The sequence below is a fragment of the Bufo bufo genome, chromosome 4 (genome assembly GCF_905171765.1).
Source record: "Bufo bufo chromosome 4, aBufBuf1.1, whole genome shotgun sequence".
Lineage (NCBI taxonomy): Eukaryota > Metazoa > Chordata > Amphibia > Anura > Bufonidae > Bufo > Bufo bufo.
The window spans coordinates 109993703-110015813 of NC_053392.1; the positions used below are offsets into that span (position 1 = coordinate 109993703).

General features: G+C 46.2%; 1 protein-coding gene across 1 annotated transcript in view; it reads left to right on the forward strand.

Annotated features, from left to right (window-relative positions):
• The first annotated feature begins 1440 nt into the window (after positions 1-1440).
• LOC120999965 (alpha-1,4-N-acetylglucosaminyltransferase-like) overlaps positions 1441-22111 on the forward strand; it is a 144615-nt gene continuing 123944 nt past the window's right edge. Inside the window, exon 1 of the mRNA XM_040430998.1 lies at positions 1441-1649. The gene's annotated coding sequence lies outside the window, so the exon portion shown is untranslated. The remainder of the gene's footprint in view (positions 1650-22111) is intronic.

Sequence of the window (22111 nt, forward strand, 5' to 3'; positions counted from 1 at the left end):
GGCATTTGAAATACAGCCATTTGAAATACAGCCATTTGAAATACAGCCATTTTGCGCAAAGAAATATTTAATTCAGGCCTACACTGGTTCAGAACGGGTGAGATACACCCTCTACATACAGGGGTTTGAATTAGGCATTTGAAATACAGCCATTTGAAATACAGCCATTTTGTGCAAATATATATTTACTTCAGGCCTACACTGGTTCAGACTGTGTGAGATACCCCCCTACATACACGGGTTTGAATCAGGCATTTGAAATACAGCCATTTGAAATACAGCCATTTTGGGAAAATATATTCAGGCCTACTGAGTTACTGGCCCTCTGAGATACTACCTCTACATACAGGGGTTTGAATTAGGCATTTGAAATACAGCCGTTTGAAATACAGCCATTTTGTGCAAAGATATATTTACTTCAGGCTACAGAGGTTTAGGCCCTCTGAGATACCCCCTCTACATACAGGGGTTTGAATTAGGCATTTGAAATACAGCCATTTGAAATACAGCCATTTTGTGCAAAGATATATTTACTTCAGGCCTACACAGGTTCAGACCGAGTGAGATACCCCCCTACATACAGGGGTTTGAATTAGGCATTTGCAATACAGCCATTTGAAATACAGCCTTTTTGTGCAAAGATATATTTACTTCAGGCCTACACTGGTTCAGACCGTGTGAGATACCCCCCTACATACAGGGGTTTGCATTAGGTATTTGAAATACAGCCTTTTTGTGCAAATATATATTTACTTCAGGCCTACACTGATTAAGGGCGTGTGAGATCCCCTCTATACATACAGGGGTTTGAATTAGGCATTTTAAATACAGCCTTTTTGTGCAAAGATATATTTACTTCAGGCCTACACAGGATCAGACCGTGTGATATACCCCCCTACATACAGGGGTTTGAATTATGCATTTGAAATACAGCCATTTGAAATAGAGCCATTTTGTGCAAAGAAATATTTACTTCAGGCCTACACTGGTTCACACCATGCGAGATACCCCCTCTACATACAGGGGTTTGAATTAGGCATTTGAAATACAGCCATTTGAAATACAGCCTTTTTGTGCAAAGATATATTTACTTCAGGCCTACACTGATTCAGGGCATGTGAGATACCCCCCTAATGTGAAACTAGCCTAATGAGTTATGTTTGTGCCAAAATGATACCCCAACTTGGTACTGCAAGATCTTATATGGCTACATCCACGAAAAAAAAAAAAAAAGTTAAAGCTTTTGGAAAGTGCCAATGAATAAAAAATGCTTGGTCACCAATCTGCAAAACAGGCTGTTGACTAAATGCTTAATACAGGGTTGCTATAGTAAGAATGGAATGAATCATAAAAGAAGTCAGACCAGATCAGTAGACAATTAAGCAATTATGACCGTGGGACAACCAGATTTGGCATGTTTGTCAAACACAACTCCCGAGAATGACCTATTTCTAGCTACTCAACTGTATGGCTGAGTGTCCTTTAAAATCTTCAGTTTCATAGGAAGAAGCAAAGGCATTTTTGGAGCTTTCCATAGATGACAGATTTTTTAAGGGGTAACATTTGTTGGAAGGTGAAAAAGACACTGAGTGGATTTATTGCTGTGGGCCGTTCACTCTGAATTTTGACCAGAGGAAGAAGCAAATTTGGTAAGTCTGTGCTTTAAATATTGTCTTTTATAAAGCTAGTTGTAGTTGAGTGCAAATTATGTACTATGTGCAGGGTCTGATAATTAGTGCTGATTAGGGTTGAGCGAACCCGAACTGTAAAGTTCGGGTTCATACCGAACTTTAGGATTTTTGGACCCCGGACCCGAACATTTTCGCAAAAGTTCGGGTTCGGTGTTCGGCGCTTTCTTGGCGCTGTTTGAAAGGCTGCACAGCAGCCAGTCAACAGGCGTCATACTACTTGCCCCAAGAGGCCATCACAGCCATGCCTACTAATGGCATGGCTGGAATTGGCCAGAGCAGCATGTGACCCAGGCTCTATATAAGCTTGGGTTACGTAGCGCTGCACGTCACTCTGCTGTTACAAGTGTAGGGAGAGGATGCTGCTGGACTTGTGATTTCAGGGAGAGCATAGGAGAGAATCTAACTCAGCGATCTACAGACAAATAGTTGTGTGGGTGCAGGGCACTATCGTTTTACCCTGCCCTGAGCTCATTGACCAAAAATACTAACTTTTAGAATTCTGTTAGTTAGGTGGGTGGCGGTGGCGGTGGCCATTTTATGCATGCTCAGTGCACCAGCACTGCATCTGAGCTTTTGGGACATTGCAAATCACCATTTTTTAGGGGCAAACTACAACATCTGGATTAGTCAGTGTGCAATTTAAGGTAGAAATACACCCATCATTTTCTGGGGTTTGAAAAACTTTTTTTTTTTTCCCAAAAAACAGTATTTGCCAGATCTGCAAGTGTTAAATTCAAGTTAAATATATACAGCATTCATATTCTGTTAGCAAAAAAAGACTTTTTGGGCAATCTACAACATCTGTATTAGTCAGTGTGCAATTTAAGCTAGAAATACACCCATTATTTTCTGAAGTTTGAAAAAGACACTTATTTGACAAAAAAACACTATTTTCAGGCCTTGCAGCATCAGCACGTGTGAAATTACAGGCTTATATACTGCTGTCAAATTCAGTTGTTAAACAAACAGTAGTTTGGGCTCCAAAAATTTTGTTGGCAGCCTTTGATGCAGATGTCATTGTTTGATACACCCTTAATACATTTGGGTTACATTCAGAGATTTTAAATACCGCCATTTGGTGCACAAATATTGAATTCAGGCCTACAGAGGTTCAGGCCCTGTGAGATACCCCCTCTACATACAGGGGTTTGAATTAGCTATTTGAAATACAGCCTTTTTGTGCAAAGATATATTTACTTCAGGCCTACACAGGTTCAGACCGTGTGAGATACCCCCCTACATTCAGGGGTTTGAATTAGGCATTTGAAATACAGCTGCAGCGTACTCAAGTTAGGTGTAGAAATGTTCCTAGGTGTTGTAGTGCAATAGACACTAACCTGAGACGGCTGACTCTCTGCAAGGGCAGGGGATGATAGGAAATGTTCGTGACGCCAGTGCCAATTAAACGGTGGCACGCCGTTTGCTGATAGCAGGAATAACTGAGGAACCACGTGATGTTAAAACAGATTTCAAACTTTAGTAGTCATCAAATAGGGACACAGCTGGAAACGCAGTTCTTTTGCAGACAGTTTGTTGCAGTACATTTGATGCAGGCAATATAGACATAGCAAGGTGACTTCAGAGTGTTAAACACAGGACTTGCAGTACAGGCGGTTTGCACTCTATTCCTGACTGATCCTGGAACATAGAAAATCTTCTCCAAGGCCCAATACCCTAGCTCTGGCGTATATCCTTGGTTTTATAAAGTACCTCCTCTGTTGTCTTGAGTACCTCTTGCTTCTCTGGATTTGCCTCTGTCTCTCTCTCAGCTTCCTCTGACTCTAGGAACTTCTGCACTCCCAGGCTGTTTAACAGTGGTCTTCCTGCTTCTGCATATATAAGTTCAGGAGGGGAACCTTCTCCTTGGATCTGGAACCCGGTTACAGGGACTGCAATACCCTCTCCTGGTCCGCAGGCTTCAGGCCTGGACTTGTCTCTGACATAGTCTAAGCTCCAACTTCAGACTACAGGCTACAGCTTTAGACTCCCACTTAAGACTGACTTTCCTTTCCCTGACTGGGCCTTATATAAACTAGGGCTCCCTAGCTCCCTCTAGTGACTAAGAGCTGGAATGACACCCCTAGCAGGCCTGTACATGCAAGTTTCACAGTAACAGGGAAATACATAGCATTACATTTTATAAAGATGACATATACCAACTTCCCCATAAATAAGGGGGGACGACAGCACACCAAGTGACCCTTTTGTAGTGACGGGCATTACAGTCCCCGTACACTACACAGCCATTTGAAATACAGCCTTTTTGTGCAAAGATATATTTACTTCAGGCCTACACTGATTCAGGCCGTGTGAGATCCCCTCTATACATACAGGGTTTGAATTAGGCATTTGAAATACAGCCATTTTGTGCAAAAATATATTTACTTCAGGCCTACACAGGTTCAGACCGTGTGAGATACCCCCCTACATACAGGGGTTTGAGATAGGCATTTGAAATACAGCCATTTGAAATACAGCCTTTTTGTGCAAAGATATATTTACTTCAGGCCTACACAGGTTCAGACCGTGTGAGATACCCCCCTACATACAGGGGTTTGAATTAGGCATTTGAAATTTAGCAATTTGAAATACAGCCTTTTTGTGCAAAGATATATTTACTTCAGGCCTACACTGATTCAAGGCGTGTTAGATCCCCTCTATACATCAGGGGTTTGAATTAGGCATTTGTAATACAGCCATTTGAAATACAACTAGGGATGAGCGAACCCGAACTGTATAGTTCGGGTTCGTACCGAATTTTGGGGTGTCCGTGACACGGACCCGAACCCGAACATTTTCGTAAAAGTTCGGGTTCGGTGTTCGGCGCTTTCTTGGCGCTTTTTGAAAGGCTGCAAGGCAGCCAATCAACAAGCGTCATACTACTTGGCCCAAGAGGCCATCACAGCCATGCCTACTATTGGCATGGCTGTGATTGGCCAGTGCACCATGTGACCCAGCCTCTATTTAAGCTGGAGTCACGTAGCGCCGCACGTCACTCTGCTATGATCAGTATAGGGAGAGGTTGCAGCTGCGACGTTAGGGCGAGATTAGGCAGATTAACTCCTCCAAAAGACTTCATTCTGTGATCGATCTGCAGCTGTGGATCATTGAAGTGCTATTATTGACTTGCTCACTTTTTTGAGGCTGCCCAGAGCGTTTTTAGATCACTTTTTTTCTGGGGTGATCGGCGGCCATTTTGTGACTTGTGGTGCGCCAGCACGAGCTATCACCAAGTGTATTTAACCATCGATAGTGTGGTTATTTTGTGCTATATCCTACATCAGCTGCAGGCTGAGCCTGTGTCACCGAAGTGCATTTAACCATCAACAGTCTGATTATTTTTTGGTCATATACTACATCAGCTGCAGGCTGAGCCTGTGTCACCCAAGTGCATTTAACCATCAACAGTGTGGTGACCTGACATTTCTATTCAACCAAATCTGCACAGTTTTAGCTGGTCAAGTTATTTGTAGTGACCGTCAAAGCAGACTTTTTGTTCTGGGTTGAAAAAGCATTCCCAAATTTGCCATTCTGAAAATAACTAGTTTGTGGTATTTGAGGCCTACTTGAAATCTATCCCAAAAAGAAAATCTTACATTGAAGGTATTGATAGTGTCATTCAGAAAAACCTAAGACACATGCTAGCGTGCTGATAGAAGTGTCATTCTGTGATTAAACCTATAACTGTCACACAGAGCAAAAAAAAACAGGTCTCACATCTCTATTCAACCAAATCTGCACAGTTTTAGCTGGTCAAGTTATTTGTAGTGACCGTAAAAGCAGACTTTTTGTTCTGGGTTGAAAAAGCATTCCCAAATTTGCCATTCTCAAAATTGTGGTGAACGGGAACAATGAGGAAAACATCTAATAAGGGACGCGGACGTGGACATGGTCGTGGTGGTGTTAGTGGACCCTCTGGTGCTGGGAGAGGACGTGGCCGTTCTGCCACAGCCACACGTCCTAGTGAACCAACTACCTCAGGTCCCAGTAGCCAGCAGAATTTACAGCGATATTTGGTCGGGCCCAATGCCGTTCTAAGGATGGTAAGGCCTGAGCAGGTACAGGCATTAGTCAATTGGGTGGCCGACAGTGGATCCAGCACGTTTACATTATCTCCCACCCAGTCTTCTGCAGAAAGTGCACAGATGGCGCATGAAAACCAAGCCCATCGGTCTGTCACATCACCCCCATGCATATCAGGGAAACTGTCTGAGCCTCAAGTTATGCAGCAGTCTCTCATGCTGTTTGAAGACTCTGCTGCCAGGGTTTCCCAAGGGCATCCACCTAGCCCTTCCCCAGGGGTGGAAGAGATAGAATGCACTAACGCACAACCACTTATTTTTCCTGATGATGAGGACATGGGAATACCACCTCAGCACGTCTCTGATGATGACGAAACACAGGTGCCAACTGCTGCGTCTTTCTGCAGTGTGCAGACTGAACAGGAGGTCAGGGGTCAAGACTGGGTGGAAGACGATGCAGGGGACGATGAGGTCCTAGACCCCACATGGAATGAAGGTCGTGCCACTGACTTTCAGAGTTCGGAGGAAGAGGCAGTGGTGAGACCGAGCCAACAGCGTAGCAAAAGAGGGAGCAGTGGGCAAAATCAGAACACCCACCAAGAGACTCCGCCTGCTACTGACCGGCGCCATCTGGGACCGAGCACCCCAAAGGCAGCTTCAAGGAGTTCCCTGGCATGGCACTTCTTCAAACAATGTGCTGACGACAAGACCCGAGTGGTTTGCACGCTGTGCCATCAGAGCCTGAAGCGAGACATTAACGTTCTGAACCTTAGCACAACCTGCATGACCAGGCACCTGCATGCAAAGCATGAACTGCAGTGGAGTAAACACCTTAAAAACAAGGAAGTCACTCAGGCTCCCCCTGCTACATCTTCTGCTGCTGCCGCCTCGGCCTCTTCTGCTGCTGCTGCCGCCGCCTCGGCCTCTTCCTTTGCCTCTGGAGGAACGTTGGCACCTGCCGCCCAGCAAACATGGGATGTACCACCAACACCACCACCTGCGTCACCAAGCATCTCAACCATGTCACACGGCAGCGTTCAGCTCTCCATCTCACAAACATTTGAGAGAAAGCGTAAATTCCCACCTAGCCACCCTCGATCCCTGGCCCTGAATGCCAGCATTTCTAAACTACTGGCCTATGAAATGCTGTCATTTAGGCTGGTGGACACACACAGCTTCAAACAGCTCATGTCACTTGCTGTCCCACAGTATGTTGTTCCCAGCCGCCACTACTTCTCCAAGAGAGCCGTGCCTTCCCTGCACAAACAAGTGTCCGATAAAATCAAGTGTGCACTGCGCAACACCATCTGTGGCAAGGTCCACCTAACCACAGATACGTGGACCAGTAAGCACGGCCAGGGACGCTATATCTTTCTAACTGCACACTGGGTAAATGTAGTGGCGGCTGGGCCCCAGGTGGAGAGCTGTTTGGCGCACGTCCTTCCGCCGCCAAGGATCGCAGGGCAACATTCTTTGCCTCCTGTCTCCTCCTCCTCCTCCTCAGCTTCCTCCTCCTCTTCTTCCACCTGCTCATCCAGTCAGCCACACACCTTCACCACCAACTTCAGCACAGCACGGGGTAAACGTCAGCAGGCCATTCTGAAACTCATATGTTTGGGGGACAGGCCCCACACCGCACAGGAGTTGTGTCGGGGTATAGAACAACAGACCGACGAGTGGTTGCTGCCGGTGAGCCTCAAGCCCGGCCTGGTGGTGTGCGATAATGGGCGAAATCTCGTTGCAGCTCTGGAACTAGCCGGTTTGACGCACATCCCTTGCCTGGCGCATGTGCTGAATTTGGTGGTGCAGAAGTTCATTCGCAACTACCCCGACATGTCAGAGCTGCTGCATAAAGTGCGGGCCGTCTGTTCGCGCTTCCGGCGTTCACACCCTGCCGCTGCTCTCCTGTCTGCGCTACAGCGTAACTTCGGCCTTCCCGCTCACCGCCTCATATGCGACGTGCCCACCAGGTGGAACTCCACCTTGCATATGCTGGACAGACTGTGCGAGCAGCAGCAGGCCATAGTGGAGTTTCAGCTGCAGCACACACGGGTCAGTCGCACTGCGGATCAGACCTACTTCACCACCAATGACTGGGCCTCCATGCGAGACCTGTGTGCCCTGTTGCGCTGTTTCGAGTACTCCACCAACATGGCCAGTGGCGATGACGCCGTTATCAGCGTTACAATACCACTTCTATGTCTCCTTGAGAAAACACTTAGGGCGATGATGGAAGAGGAGGTGGCCCAGGAGGAAGAGGAGGAAGAGGGGTCATTTTTAGCACTTTCAGGCCAGTCTCTTCAAAGTGACTCAGAGGGAGGTTTTTTGCAACACCAGAGGCCAGGTACAAATGTGGCCAGACCGGGCCCACTACTGGAGGACGAGGAGGACGAGGATGAGGAGGAGGTGGAGGAGGATGAGGATGAAGCATGTTCACAGCGGGGTGGCACCCAAAGCAGCTCGGGCCCATCACTGGTGCGTGGCTGGGGGGAAACACAGGACGATGACGATACGCCTCCCACAGAGGACAGCTTGTCCTTACCTCTGGGCAGCCTGGCACACATGAGCGACTACATGCTGCAGTGCCTGCGCAACGACAGCAGAGTTGCCCACATTTTAACGTGTGCGGACTACTGGGTTGCCACCCTGCTGGATCCCCGGTACAAAGACAATGTGCCCACCTTACTTCCTACACTGGAGCGTGATAGGAAGATGCGCGAGTACAAGCGCACGTTGGTAGACGCGCTACTGAGAGCATTCCCAAATGTCACAGGGGAACCAGTGGAAGCCCAAGGCGAAGGCAGAGGAGGAGCAAGAGGTCGCCAACGCAGCTGTGTCACGCCCAGCTCCTCTGAGGGCAGGGTTAGCATGGCAGAGATGTGGAAAAGTTTTGTCAACATGCCACAGCTAACTGCACCACCACCTGATACGGAACGTGTTAGCAGGAGGCAACATTTCACTAACATGGTGGAACAGTACCTTTGCACACCCCTCCACGTACTGACTGATGGTTCGGCCCCATTCAACTTCTGGGTCTCCAAATTGTCCACGTGGCCAGAGCTAGCCTTTTATGCCTTGGAGGTGCTGGCCTGCCCGGCGGCCAGCGTTTTGTCTGAACGTGTATTCAGCACGGCAGGGGGCGTCATTACAGACAAACGCAGCCGCCTGTCTACAGCCAATGTGGACAAGCTGACGTTCATAAAAATGAACCAGGCATGGATCCCACAGGACCTGTCCATCCCTTGTGCAGATTAGATATTAACTACCTCCCCTTAACAATATATTATTCTACTCCAGGGCACTTCCTCATTCAATACTATTTTTAATTTCATTTTACCATTATATTGCGGGGCAACCCAAAGTTGAATGAACCTCTCCTCTGTCTGGGTGCCGGGGCCTAAATGTGTGACAGTGGCCTGTTCCAGTGGTGGGTGACGTGAAGCCTGAATCTCTGCTATGACATGAATACAGATTCTGCGCTGACATAAGGCCAGATTCTCTGTTACGGGACCGCTCTCCTCTGCCTGGGTGCCTGGGCCTAAATGTGTGACAGTGGCCTGTTCCATTGGTGGCTGACGTGAAGCCTGATTCTCTGCTATGACATGAAGACAGATTCTGCGCTGACATAAGGCCAGATTCTCTGTTACGGGACCGCTCTCCTCTGTCTGGGTGCCGGGGCCTAAATGTGTGACAGTGGCCTGTTCCAGTGTTGGGTGACGTGAAGCCTGATTCTCTGCTATGACATAAATACAGATTCTGCGCTGACATAAGGCCAGATTCTCTGTTACAGGACCTCTCTCCTCTGCCTGGGTGCCTGGGCCTAAATGTGTGACAGTGGCCTGTTCCAGTGGTTGGTGACGTGAAGCCTGATTCTCTGCTATGACATGAAGACAGATTCTGTGCTGACATAAGGCCAGATTCTCTGTTACGGGACCGCTCTCCTCTGCCTGGGTGCCTGGGCCTAAATGTGTGACAGTGGCCTGTTCCAGTGGTGGCTGACGTGAAGCCTGATTCTCTGCTATGACATGAAGACAGATTCTGCGCTGACATAAGGCCAGATTCTCTGTTACGGGACCGCTCTCCTCTGTCTGGGTGCCGGGGCCTAAATGTGTGACAGTGGCCTGTTCCAGTGGTGGGTGACGTGAAGCCTGATTCTCTGCTATGACATGAAGACTGATTCTGTGCTGACATGAAGCCAGATTCTCTGCTATGGCATGAAGAGACTGATTCTCTGCTGACATGAAGCCAGATTCTTTGCTATGGCATGAAGAGACTGATTCTCTGCTGACGTGAAGCCAGATTCTCTGCTATGGGACCTCTGTCCAATTGATATTGGTTCATTTTTATTTTTTTTATTTTAATTTTAATTCATTTCCCTATCCACATTTGTTTGCAGGGGATTTACCTACATGTTGCTGCCTTTTGCTGCCCTCTAGCTCTTTCCTGGGCTGTTTTACAGCCTTTTTAGTGCCCAAAAGTTCGGGTCCCCATTGACTTCAATGGGGTTCGGGTTCGGGACGAAGTTCGGGTCGGGTTCGGATCCCGAACCCGTACATTTCCGGGAAGTTCGGCCGAACTTCTCGAACCCGAACATCCAGGTGTTCGCTCAACTCTAAATACAACCTTTTTGTGCAAAGATATATTTACTTCAGGCCTACACAGGTTCAGACCGTGTGAGATACCCCCCTACATATAGGGGTTTATGAATTCGGTATTTGAAATACAGCCATTTGAAATACAGCCTTTTTGTGCAAATATATATTTACTTCAGGCCTACACTGATTCAGGCCGTGTGAGATCCCCTCTATACATACAGGGTTTGAATTAGGCATTTGAAATACAGCCATTTTGTGCAAAAATATATTTACTTCAGGCCTACACAGGTTCAGACGGTGTGAGATACCCCCCTACATACAGGGGTTTGAGATAGGCATTTGAAATACAGCCATTTGAAATACAGCCTTTTTGTGCAAAGATATATTTACTTCAGGCCTACACAGGTTCAGACCGTGTGAGATACCCCCCTACATACAAGGGTTTGAATTAGGCATTTGAAATTTAGCAATTTGAAATACAGCCTTTTTGTGCAAAGATATATTTACTTCAGGCCTACACTGATTCAGGGCGTGTTAGATCCCCTCTATACATACAGGGGTTTGAATTAGGCATTTAAAATACAGCCATTTGAAATACAGCCATTTGAAATACAGCCTTTTTGTGCAAAGATATATTTACTTCAGGCCTACACAGGTTCAGACCGTGTGAGATCCCCTCTATACATACAGGGGTTTGAATTAGGCATTTGAAATACAGCCATTTGAAATACTGCCTTTATGTGCAAAGATATATTTACTTCTGGCCTACACAGGTTCAGACCGTGTGAGATAACCGCCAACATACAGGGGTTTGAATTAGGCATTTGAAATACAGCCATTTAAAATACAGCCTTTATGTGCAAAGATATACAGTGGCGGAAATAATTATTTGACCCCTCACTGATTTTGTAAGTTTGTCCAATGACAAAGAAATGAAAAGTCTCAGAACAGTATCATTTCAATGGTAGGTTTATTGTAACAGTGGCAGATAGCACATCAAAAGGAAAATCGAAAAAATAACTTTAAATAAAAGATAGCAACTGATTTGCATTTCATTGAGTGAAATAAGTATTTGAACCCTCTAACAAAAAAAGACTTAATACTTGGTGGAAAAACCCTTGTTTGCAAGCACAGAGGTCAAACGTTTCTTGTAATTGATGACCAAGTTTGCGCACATTTTAGGAGGAATGTTGGTCCACTCCTCTTTGCAGATCATCTCTAAAACCCTAAGGTTTCGAGGCTGTCTCTGTGCAACTCTGAGCTTGAGCTCCCTCCATAGGTTTTCGATTGGATTAAGGTCCGGAGACTGACTAGGCCACTCCATGACCTTAATGTGCTTCTTCTTGAGCCACTCCTTTGTTGCCTTTGCTGTATGTTTTGGGTCATTGTCGTGCTGGAACACCCATCCACGACCCATTTTCAGTTTCCTGGCAGAGGGAAGGAGGTTGTCGCTCAGGATTTCACGATACATGGCTCCGTCCATTTTCCCGTTTATGCGAATAAGTTGTCCTGTGCCCTTAGCAGAAAAACACCCCCAAAGCAAAATGTTTCCACCCCCATGCTTGACGGTGGGGACGGTGTTTTGGGGGTCATAGGCAGCATTTTTCTTCCTCCAAACACAGCGAGTTGAGTTAATGCCAAAGAGCTCTATTTTGGTCTCATTAGACCACAGCACCTTCTCCCAGTCACTCTCTGAATCATTCAGGTGTTCATTGGCAAACTTCAGACGGGCCTGCACATGTGCCTTCCTGAGCAGGGGGACCTTGCGAGCCCTGCAGGATTTTAATCCATTGCGGTGTAATGTGTTTCCAATGGTTTTCTTGGTGACTGTGGTCCCTGCTAATTTGAGGTCATTAACTAACTCCTCCCGTGTAGTTCTAGGATGCTTTTTCACCTTTCTCAGAACCATTGACACCCCACGAGGTGAGATCTTGCGTGGAGCCCCAGAGCGAGGTCGATTGATGGTCATTTTGTGCTCCTTCCATTTTCGAACAATCGCACCAACAGTTGTCACCTTCTCTCCCAGCTTCTTGCTAATGGTTTTGTAGCCCATTCCAGCCTTGTGCAGGTCTACAATTTTGTCTCTGACATCCTTGGACAGCTCTTTGGTCTTTCCCATGTTGGAGAGTTTGGAGTCTGCTTGATTGATTGATTCTGTGGACAGGTGTCTTTTATACAGGTGACTAGTTAAGACAGGTGTCCTTAATGAGGGTGACTAATTGAGTAGAAGTGTCTAACCACTCTGTGGGAGCCAGAACTCTTAATGGTTGGTAGGGGTTCAAATACTTATTTCACTCAATGAAATGCAAATCAGTTGCTATCTTTTATTTAAAGTTATTTTTTCGATTTTCCTTTTGATGTGCTATCTGCCACTGTTACAATAAACCTACCATTGAAATTATACTGTTCTGAGACTTTTCATTTCTTTGTCATTGGACAAACTTACAAAATCAGTGAGGGGTCAAATAATTATTTCCGCCACTGTATTTACTTCTGGCCTACACAGGTTCAGACCGTGTGAGATACCCCCCTACATACAGGGGTTTGAATCAGGCATTTGAAATACAGTCATTTGAATTACTGCCTTTTTGTGCAAAGATATATTTACTTCAGGCCTACACAGGTTCAGACCGTGTTATGTTAGATACCCCCTACATACAGGGGTTTGAATTAGGCATTTGAAATGCAGCCATTTTAAAAACCGCCATTTTGTGCAAAGACATATTTACTTCAGGCCTACAGAGTTTCAGGCCCTCTGAGATACTACCTCTACATACAGGGGTTTGAATTAGCCATTTGAAATATAGCAATTTGAAATACAGCCATTTTGTGCAAAGAAATCTTTAATTGAGACCTAGTCCGGTTCAGGTCATTCTTTTTTACTATTAATTAAACACCCATTTAGGGCAAGATCTTAAATTAAAAAAATATGAGGAGAGCGTCAAATAAGGGACGTGGCCCTGGTCGTGGTGCTGCTGGTGGAGCTCCTGTTGCAGGGAGTGGACGTGGTCGATCTGTTCCAGCTACAAGCAAAAGTGAAACCCCTTCCTCAGGTGCGAGTAGGCGACAAAACCTGCAGCGGTATTTGGTCGGGCCTAATGCGGCTCTATGAATGGTGAGGCCTGAACAAGTACAGGCGATAGTAGATTGGGTTGCTGACAGAGGATCCAGTTCCTTAATATTGTCTCCCACCCAGTCTCCTGTTGAAAGATCACAGTTGGCACCTGCAGCCGATGTCCATCAGTCTTTCACCTCACCCACTTGCAAATCAGCCAAGCAGTCTGAGCCCCAAGTCATGCAGCAGTCTCTTCTGCTTTTTGATGACTCTGTTAGCAGGGTTTCCCAGGGCCATCCACCTAGCCCTGCCCCAGAAGTGGAAGAGATTGAGTGCACCGATGCCCAACCACTTATTTTTCAAGATGAGTACATGGGAGGACCATCGCAGCACGTCTCGTATGATGACGAAACACAGGTGCCAACTGCTGGGGCTTTCAAAAGCGTGCAGACCGACAAGGAAGTTAGGGGTGAAGACTGGGTGGAAGATGATGTGGAGGACGATGAGGTCGTCGACCCCACATGGAATCAAGGTCATGCAAGTGACTGATGTAGTTCGGAGGAAGAGGCAGTGGTCGCACAGAGCCACCAGCACAGCAGAAGATGGAGCAGGGTGCAAAAGCGGAGCGGCCATCCTCTAGACAGTACGCCTCCTTCTGCCCACCGCAGCAAGGGACCGAGCACACCAAAGCCAGCTCTAAGGAGTTCCCTGACGTGGCAGTTCTTCAGACAATGTGCTGACGACAAGACACGAGTGGTTTGCACGCTGTGCAATCAGAGCCTGAAGCGAGACATAAACGTTCTCACCCTGAGCACAACCTGCATGACCAGGCATTTAAGTGCAAAGCACGAGCTGCAGTGGAGTAGACACCTCAAAAACCAAAAAAGATCTCTGGCTCCTCCTGCTTCCTCTTCTGCTGCAGTCGCAGCCTCTTCATCCTCCTCTGGAGTGACAGTGCCACCTGGCACCCCACAAACAGAGGATCTGCCAGCAACACCAACCCTGGGTCACCAAGCATCTCCACAATGTCACACGGAAGCGTTCAGCTCTCCATATCCCAAATGCTGGAGAGGAAGAGGAAGTACCCCCCTACCCACCCGCGATCCCTAGCCCTGAATGCCAGCATTTCTAAATTTCTTGCCTTTGAAATGCTGTCATTCCGTCTGGTGGAGACGGATAGTTTTAAAGGCCTTATGGCGGTGGCTGTCCCACAGTACGTCGTGCTCAGCCGCCACTACTTTTAAAGGTGAGCCATCCCTTCCCTTCACAACCAAGTAGGGGACAAAATTAGGTGTGCACTGTGCAACACCATCTGTGGCAAGATGCACCTGACTACGGATACGTGGACCAGTAAGCACGGTCAGGGCCGTTATATCTCCATAACAGCACACTGGGTAAATGCAGTGGCGGCTGGGCCTAAGGCAGATAGCAGTTTGGCACATGTCCTTCCACCACCGAGGATTGCAGGGCGCTTCAGTTTGCCTCCTGTTGCTTCCTCCTCCTACTCCGCTTCCTCATCCTCTACCAGCTCCTCATCCGGTCAGCGTAACACCTTCACCAGCAACTACAGCACAGCCAGGGGTAAACGACAGCAGGCAGTTTTAAAACGTATCTGTTTGGGGGACAAACCCCACACCGCGCAGGAGCTGTGGACGGGCCTTGAACAACAGACCGATGAGTGGTTTGTGCCAGTCAGCCTCAAGCCCGGCCTGGTGGTGTGCGATAATGGGCGAAATCTCGTAGCAGATCTGGGACTAGCCGGTTGGACGCACATCCCTTGCTTGGCGTATGTGCTGACTTTGGTGGTGCAGAGAATCCTTAAAAATTACCCCGACATGTCAGAGCTGCTGCTTAAAGTGCGGGCCGTCTGTGCGCGCTTTCGGCGTTCTCACCCTGCTGCTGCTCGCCTGTCAGCGCTGCAGCGTAACTTCGGCCTTTCCGCTCACCGCCTCATATGCGATGTGCCCACAAGGTTGAACTCCACCTTTCACATGCTGGCCAGACTGTGCGAGCAGCAGCAGGCGATAGTGGAGTTTCAACTGCAGCAAGCACGGGTGAGTTGCTTGGCGGAACAGCACCACTTCACCACCAATGGCTGGGCCTCCATGCGAGACCTGTGTTCCTTGTTGTGCTGTTTCGAGTACTCCACCAACATGGCCAGTGCCGATAACGCCGTTCTCAGCGTTACTATCCCACTTCTATGACTCCTTGAAAAAACGCTCCTGGCGATGATGGAAGAGGATGTGGCACAGGAGGAGGAGGAGGAAGAGGGATCATTTCGTACGGTTTCCGGCCAATCATTCCAAAGTGGCTCCGATGGTGGGTTCCTACACCCACAAACCCAAGGTACACAATTGTCCAGCCAGGGCACAGTTCTGGAGGATGACGAGGTTAAGGATGAGGAGGAGATGGAGGAGGAGGAGGAACCATGTTCACAGCAGGGTGGCACCCAGACCAGCTCATGGCCATCACTGATGCGTGGATGGGGGGATACAGAGGAAACAGACGATACACCTCCCACAGAGGACAGCTTTTAGTTACCTCTGGGAAGCCTGGCACACATGAGCGATTACATGCTGCAGTGGCTCCGCACGACCGCCGAGTTGCCCACATTCTAACTTGTGCTGATTACTGGGTGGCCATGCTGCTGGATCCCCGTTAAAAGGACAACGTACCGTCCTTAATTCCGTCACTGGAGCATGATCGTAAGATGCCCGAGTACAAGCGCACGCTGGTAGACACGCTGCTGGTGGCATTCCCACCTGACAGCGGAAACACAGTGGAAGCACAAGGCGAAGGCAGAGGACGAGAAAGAGGTCACCAACGCAGCTGGGGCACCGCCAGCACCTCAGAAGGCAGGGTTAGCATGGCCGAAATGTGGAAAAGCTTTGTCAGCACGCCACAACAACCAGCACCACCAGCTGATATGAAACGTCTTAGCAGGAGGCAGCATTTCACCAACATGGTGGAGCAGTATGTGTGCACACGATTACATGTACTGAATGACGGGTCTGCCCCCTTCAACTTCTGGGTCTCCAAATTGGGCAAATAGCCTGAGCTTGCCCTTTACGCCTTGGAGGTGCTGGCCTGCCCTGCAGCCAGTGTATTATCTGAACGTGTGTTTAGCACGGCAGGGGGCGTCATCACAGACAAGCTCAGCCGCCTGTCCACACCCAATGTGGACAAGCTCACGTTCATTAAAATGAACCAGTAATGGATCCCACAGGACTTGTCCGTACCTTGTGCAGAATAGACATGTATACCGGAACTAAGCAGCCATTGTTATACTGCAACACAATTGCTCATGTTTGTATTTTGGATATTTCACAGTCTTTTGGAGTGTACCTTAATTTTACAAAATGAAATTAAAACCAAAAACCTGTGTTCGCTATCTCGTCCTCCTCCACCGCCGCTTCCACCTACTCCGCTACGTCCACCGCCTCCTCAAATTCCTACTCCATATTGAACTCCACCTCATAAATCCATTTTTTTTTTTTTGTACGTGTTTTATTTTATTTCATTTTACTACTTTGTCATTTACATTTTCTGGTGAAATTCACCAATTTTTGGGTGTATAGTACCACTGTTATACCTAGTAGGCCGGTTAAAAAAACTAATAAAAAATTGTCATTACATTTTCTGGTGAAATTAACCAATTTTTGGGTGTATAGTACCACTGCTATACCTAGTAGGCCAGTTAACAAAAAAAATATATTTGTCAGTTAAATTTTTTCATTTGAAATTCAACAATTTTAGGGCGTGTTGTAAAATTATTTTTATTGTACAATACTATGAACAATTCGCAATAACAAATATGCCGCTACACTTGGCAATTTAGATAGTCAGTCAAAACATTACACTTTTACAGAATAAAGTTAAAATGCTGTGTCAAAAATCAGTTTCTCAGATTTGTGAAATACCAAGGAAGCAAGGCATAGCTGCATAACAGTAGATTAGGAACCTTCGTAACCGGGGAAAGGGAGGGAGAAGGAATAGGGGGGGGGGGGGGGAGAAGGGGATAAGGAAAGGAAGTGGGTTATAAAATTAATTGGAAACCCTCAGGTATCATGAATTATCTTGCTGGAATGTGAAGATATAGCATAAATGGAGCACTGCACTTAAAAGGAATACGTGGTATAATGAAAGCGTAGGAGGCACCAGGGCTCCACCCAAGACCCCATCATTATAATGGGAGCTAATCTCCCTTTCGCTAATCCTATTGATTAATTTAGGTATCCGAGAAGTTTCTATACTTTTTCCAGGGCCCCCAAACCTTCTCAAATTGATGAGATGCACGGGAGTCCCAGTTGGCTATTTGCTCAAGGCGGTACAGTTGATTGCATTTCTGAGTCCAATGTGGCAATCCTGGAGAGTCCGTAGACTTCCAACACACTGCAATCAGTAATCTAGCTGCAGCTAACAAGACATTGCAAAGCGTGCGGGTAGGTTTAGAGCAATTAAGATCACTATATATCCCAAAAAGGCATAGTTTAGGTGACATCAAGATAGGAACCCTGCATACTTCTGAGATAGTTTTACATACTGTCTGCCAGTAGAGCTTTATTTTAGGGCAAGTCCACCAAATATGACCGTGAGTACCCAAATCCCCATTGCATCTCTAACATTTGGGGTCGCATTCCGGAAACATGCGATTGAGGCGGTGCGGAGTATAGTACCATTGCGTTAATATCTTATAGCTATTTTCCTGAAGTTTGGCACACCTGGACACCCTGGATGGGTTCAATAAAGTACATTTTAAGTCATTTGGGGAGAAGGTGATGTTTAAATCTCTTTCCCATCGTAAAATATATGGGTGGGTATCAGAGTATGTTAAAGACAATAGTAGGTTGTATAATTTAGATATTTTGCCCTTTGGCTCTCTGGTCTGAAAAGCTAACTTTTCAAAAAAGGAGTGATCTTGGGGATCTGAAGGCACAGTTAAATGTTTTTTTATGACTTGAATAAAGTGTGCCAAATGGAAGTTGGATAAACTGACCATTGAGGGGTGGACCCTCAGGGACGCCAATGTTGGGGCATCGTTTTCCGGGCATAAGTCTAGGGCCGGGGAAGATATAGATTTCGCTCTATCTGGTAAAGTTTCCTGAAAATAAATAGAAGAATTGAAAAGCACATCTCTTACTTGTAGCAGTACAAAATAGTTTGGAGCTAGTTGACTTAACCAGTTAGAGTCAATCCATAAACGTAGCGTATATCCGGTAATAGAATTGAGAGATCTTATTACTTTATTCGTGTGGGAGCGATCTATGAAGAGCAGAGAACGGATTGGGAGAGGTGATATACTGTTTTCAACCTCTAGGTCCAAACGGTTCCCAAACGGTCTCAACCAATCCAGGCATCTGGAGCACACTATCGCCTTGTGGTATGTATAGAGATCTGGGACTCCAAGGCCCCCCGTTGCGGGTCGTTGTATTATTTGTTTATAAGGTAACCTAGCTTTCCTACCTCCCCATAAGAATCTCAAGAGAATTTTTTGTAATCTTGCAAAATAATATTTGGGAATTGATATCGGTAAAGCATGGAGATAATAAAGGATAGTGGGCATAAGGATGGACTTAATTAGCGTTCTACATCCAAACCATGTAATGAAAGGTATATCCCATGAGCCTATCAAGTTTTCTAACCTTTCAGGTAGCGGGAGGAAATTCTCTCTGAATAGATGTGTAAAATCAGGTGTGAGTTTTACACCTAAAAACGTTATTGAACTCGAAGTCCACTTAAAGGAAGCAAGTGACTGTAACGCAGTCATTTCTGTAGCTAGGATAGACACGTTTAGAACCGTAGATTTTCAAAGATTCACCGAGAAGTTGGATAGTGTATGGAATGTCTGAAGGATTGACACACTTGCTGGGAACGCTTTCTTGGGGTTAGTGATCAGTATTAAAACATCATCTGCAAAGGCAGCGGTTTTATGGACTGTGGATCCCACCGACATTCCAGCAATATCACTATTTTGCCGAAAAGACTGCAGAAGCATTTCAATTACAAGTACAAATAACGAAACAAAAAATAACCCAAGGTGTCCCAAAAGAGGGGCGGGGGGATAATATCCACCCTTTTATTTGAATAGTAAACCCCGGGGGAGGGACACACAGAGATAAGACTCGGTAAGAAGCTCCCGAGTTAAATAGCAGAAAAAAAGGAAAAGGAGCTCATGATATCAAAAAATATATTGTTTATTAAAGCATGATTAAAAATGACATAAGTAAAGCCAATAGATAAACGGTGCCATAGACATGATGAAAAGTCGGAGCGGAGGACAGAAAAAGAAACGCCACCCCGGAAGAACAAGCACACGGATCAAAAAAGCATGGTACAGTGTATAGAGAAGAGACATGGAAAACAATGCAGAGACAATGCTCTAAACCATGTACTAAATATTACTGGAATAAGGTACCAGGTGAGACACATGTCAACCGCATGAACACCTCTGTATATATAGTCATTGTTATGCAAGCAGACAGTAAAACATAAAGTGATGCTGTAGACCAATGAGCAATGAAAAATAAGAATAATGATGATGATGGTAAAACAGAGGGGAACAACCGGAGATAAGGACTCACCAAATGAAGAGCCGTGTGCTAGGAAAAACCAGAGTGGCGCTACCCCAACGCGCGTTTCGGGTACCTTCGTCAGGGGGTAGCGCCATCACTGTGAATTGAACATAAAAAGGATCCCACAGCCAATAGGAGAGCCCGTACTCACTCATCCCCCGGTGAGTATAAGTAAAGGCGCGCAAAAACTCAGGCAAGCACCGAGTCCAGCCACCCCACGGCTGGCGTCCCGCCGGCACGCCCACACCATGTGAAGAAATCACATGATCGGGCGGCTCCGACGTCAGGACGCACGGACGTGAGGCGCCGGAGACGGCTCTGGATGACGCGCGCACACATCACACAGGGGGAGGAGAGTAGGGAGGCCACCACAAAGCCGTAATCAAAACGGGACGAATGCTGCAGCATAAGGGATCGCATCTATATACGTCAATGTAACACAACTTGTATTGGACATGAATATACATGTATACAATAAAAGAAAGGATCATAAATACAATCATATATATCAACATATATGCATTACACATCAATGGATCCAATATACAAATGAATGGGCATGATTAAGACAGACATAATGAAAATTAAGACACCAGTTAAGATCATAATAATAATTATGGACATGATTAAGACATAATACAAATAGATATATAAAACAACAACGTGAATAAATAAATATGTCTGATAAATGTGGAATTAATAAGAAATTAATAAGTATACAGTGGGGGAAATAATTATTTGACCCCTCACTGATTTTGTAAGTTTGTCCAATGACAAAGAAATGAAAAGTCTCAGAACAGTATCATTTCAATGGTAGGTTTATTGTAACAGTGGCAGATAGCACATCAAAAGGAAAATCGAAAAAATAACTTTAAATAAAAGATAGCAACTGATTTGCATTTCATTGAGTGAAATAAGTATTTGAACCCTCTAACAAAAAAAGACTTAATACTTGGTGGAAAAACCCTTGTTTGCAAGCACAGAGGTCAAACGTTTCTTGTAATTGATGACCAAGTTTGCGCACATTTTAGGAGGAATGTTGGTCCACTCCTCTTTGCAGATCATCTCTAAATCCCTAAGGTTTCGAGGCTGTCTCTGTGCAACTCTGAGCTTGAGCTCCCTCCATAGGTTTTCGATTGGATTAAGGTCCGGAGACTGACTAGGCCACTCCATGACCTTAATGTGCTTCTTCTTGAGCCACTCCTTTGTTGCCTTTGCTGTATGTTTTGGGTCATTGTCGTGCTGGAACACCCATCCACGACCCATTTTCAGTTTCCTGGCAGAGGGAAGGAGGTTGTCGCTCAGGATTTCACGATACATGGCTCCGTCCATTTTCCCGTTTATGCGAATAAGTTGTCCTGTGCCCTTAGCAGAAAAACACCCCCAAAGCAAAATGTTTCCACCCCCATGCTTGACGGTGGGGACGGTGTTTTGGGGGTCATAGGCAGCATTTTTCTTCCTCCAAACACAGCGAGTTGAGTTAATGCCAAAGAGCTCTATTTTGGTCTCATCAGACCACAGCACCTTCTCCCAGTCACTCTCTGAATCATTCAGGTGTTCATTGGCAAACTTCAGACGGGCCTGCACATGTGCCTTCCTGAGCAGGGGGACCTTGCGAGCCCTGCAGGATTTTAATCCATTGCGGTGTAATGTGTTTCCAATGGTTTTCTTGGTGACTGTGGTCCCTGCTAATTTGAGGTCATTAACTAACTCCTCCCGTGTAGTTCTAGGATGCTTTTTCACCTTTCTCAGAACCATTGACACCCCACGAGGTGAGATCTTGCGTGGAGCCCCAGAGCGAGGTCGATTGATGGTCGTTTTGTGCTCCTTCCATTTTCGAACAATCGCACCAACAGTTGTCACCTTCTCTCCCAGCTTCTTGCTAATGGTTTTGTAGCCCATTCCAGCCTTGTGCAGGTCTACAATTTTGTCTCTGACATCCTTGGACAGCTCTTTGGTCTTTCCCATGTTGGAGAGTTTGGAGTCTGCTTGATTGATTGATTCTGTGGACAGGTGTCTTTTATACAGGTGACTAGTTAAGACAGGTGTCCTTAATGAGGGTGACTAATTGAGTAGAAGTGTCTAACCACTCTGTGGGAGCCAGAACTCTTAATGGTTGGTAGGGGTTCAAATACTTATTTCACTCAATGAAATGCAAATCAGTTGCTATCTTTTA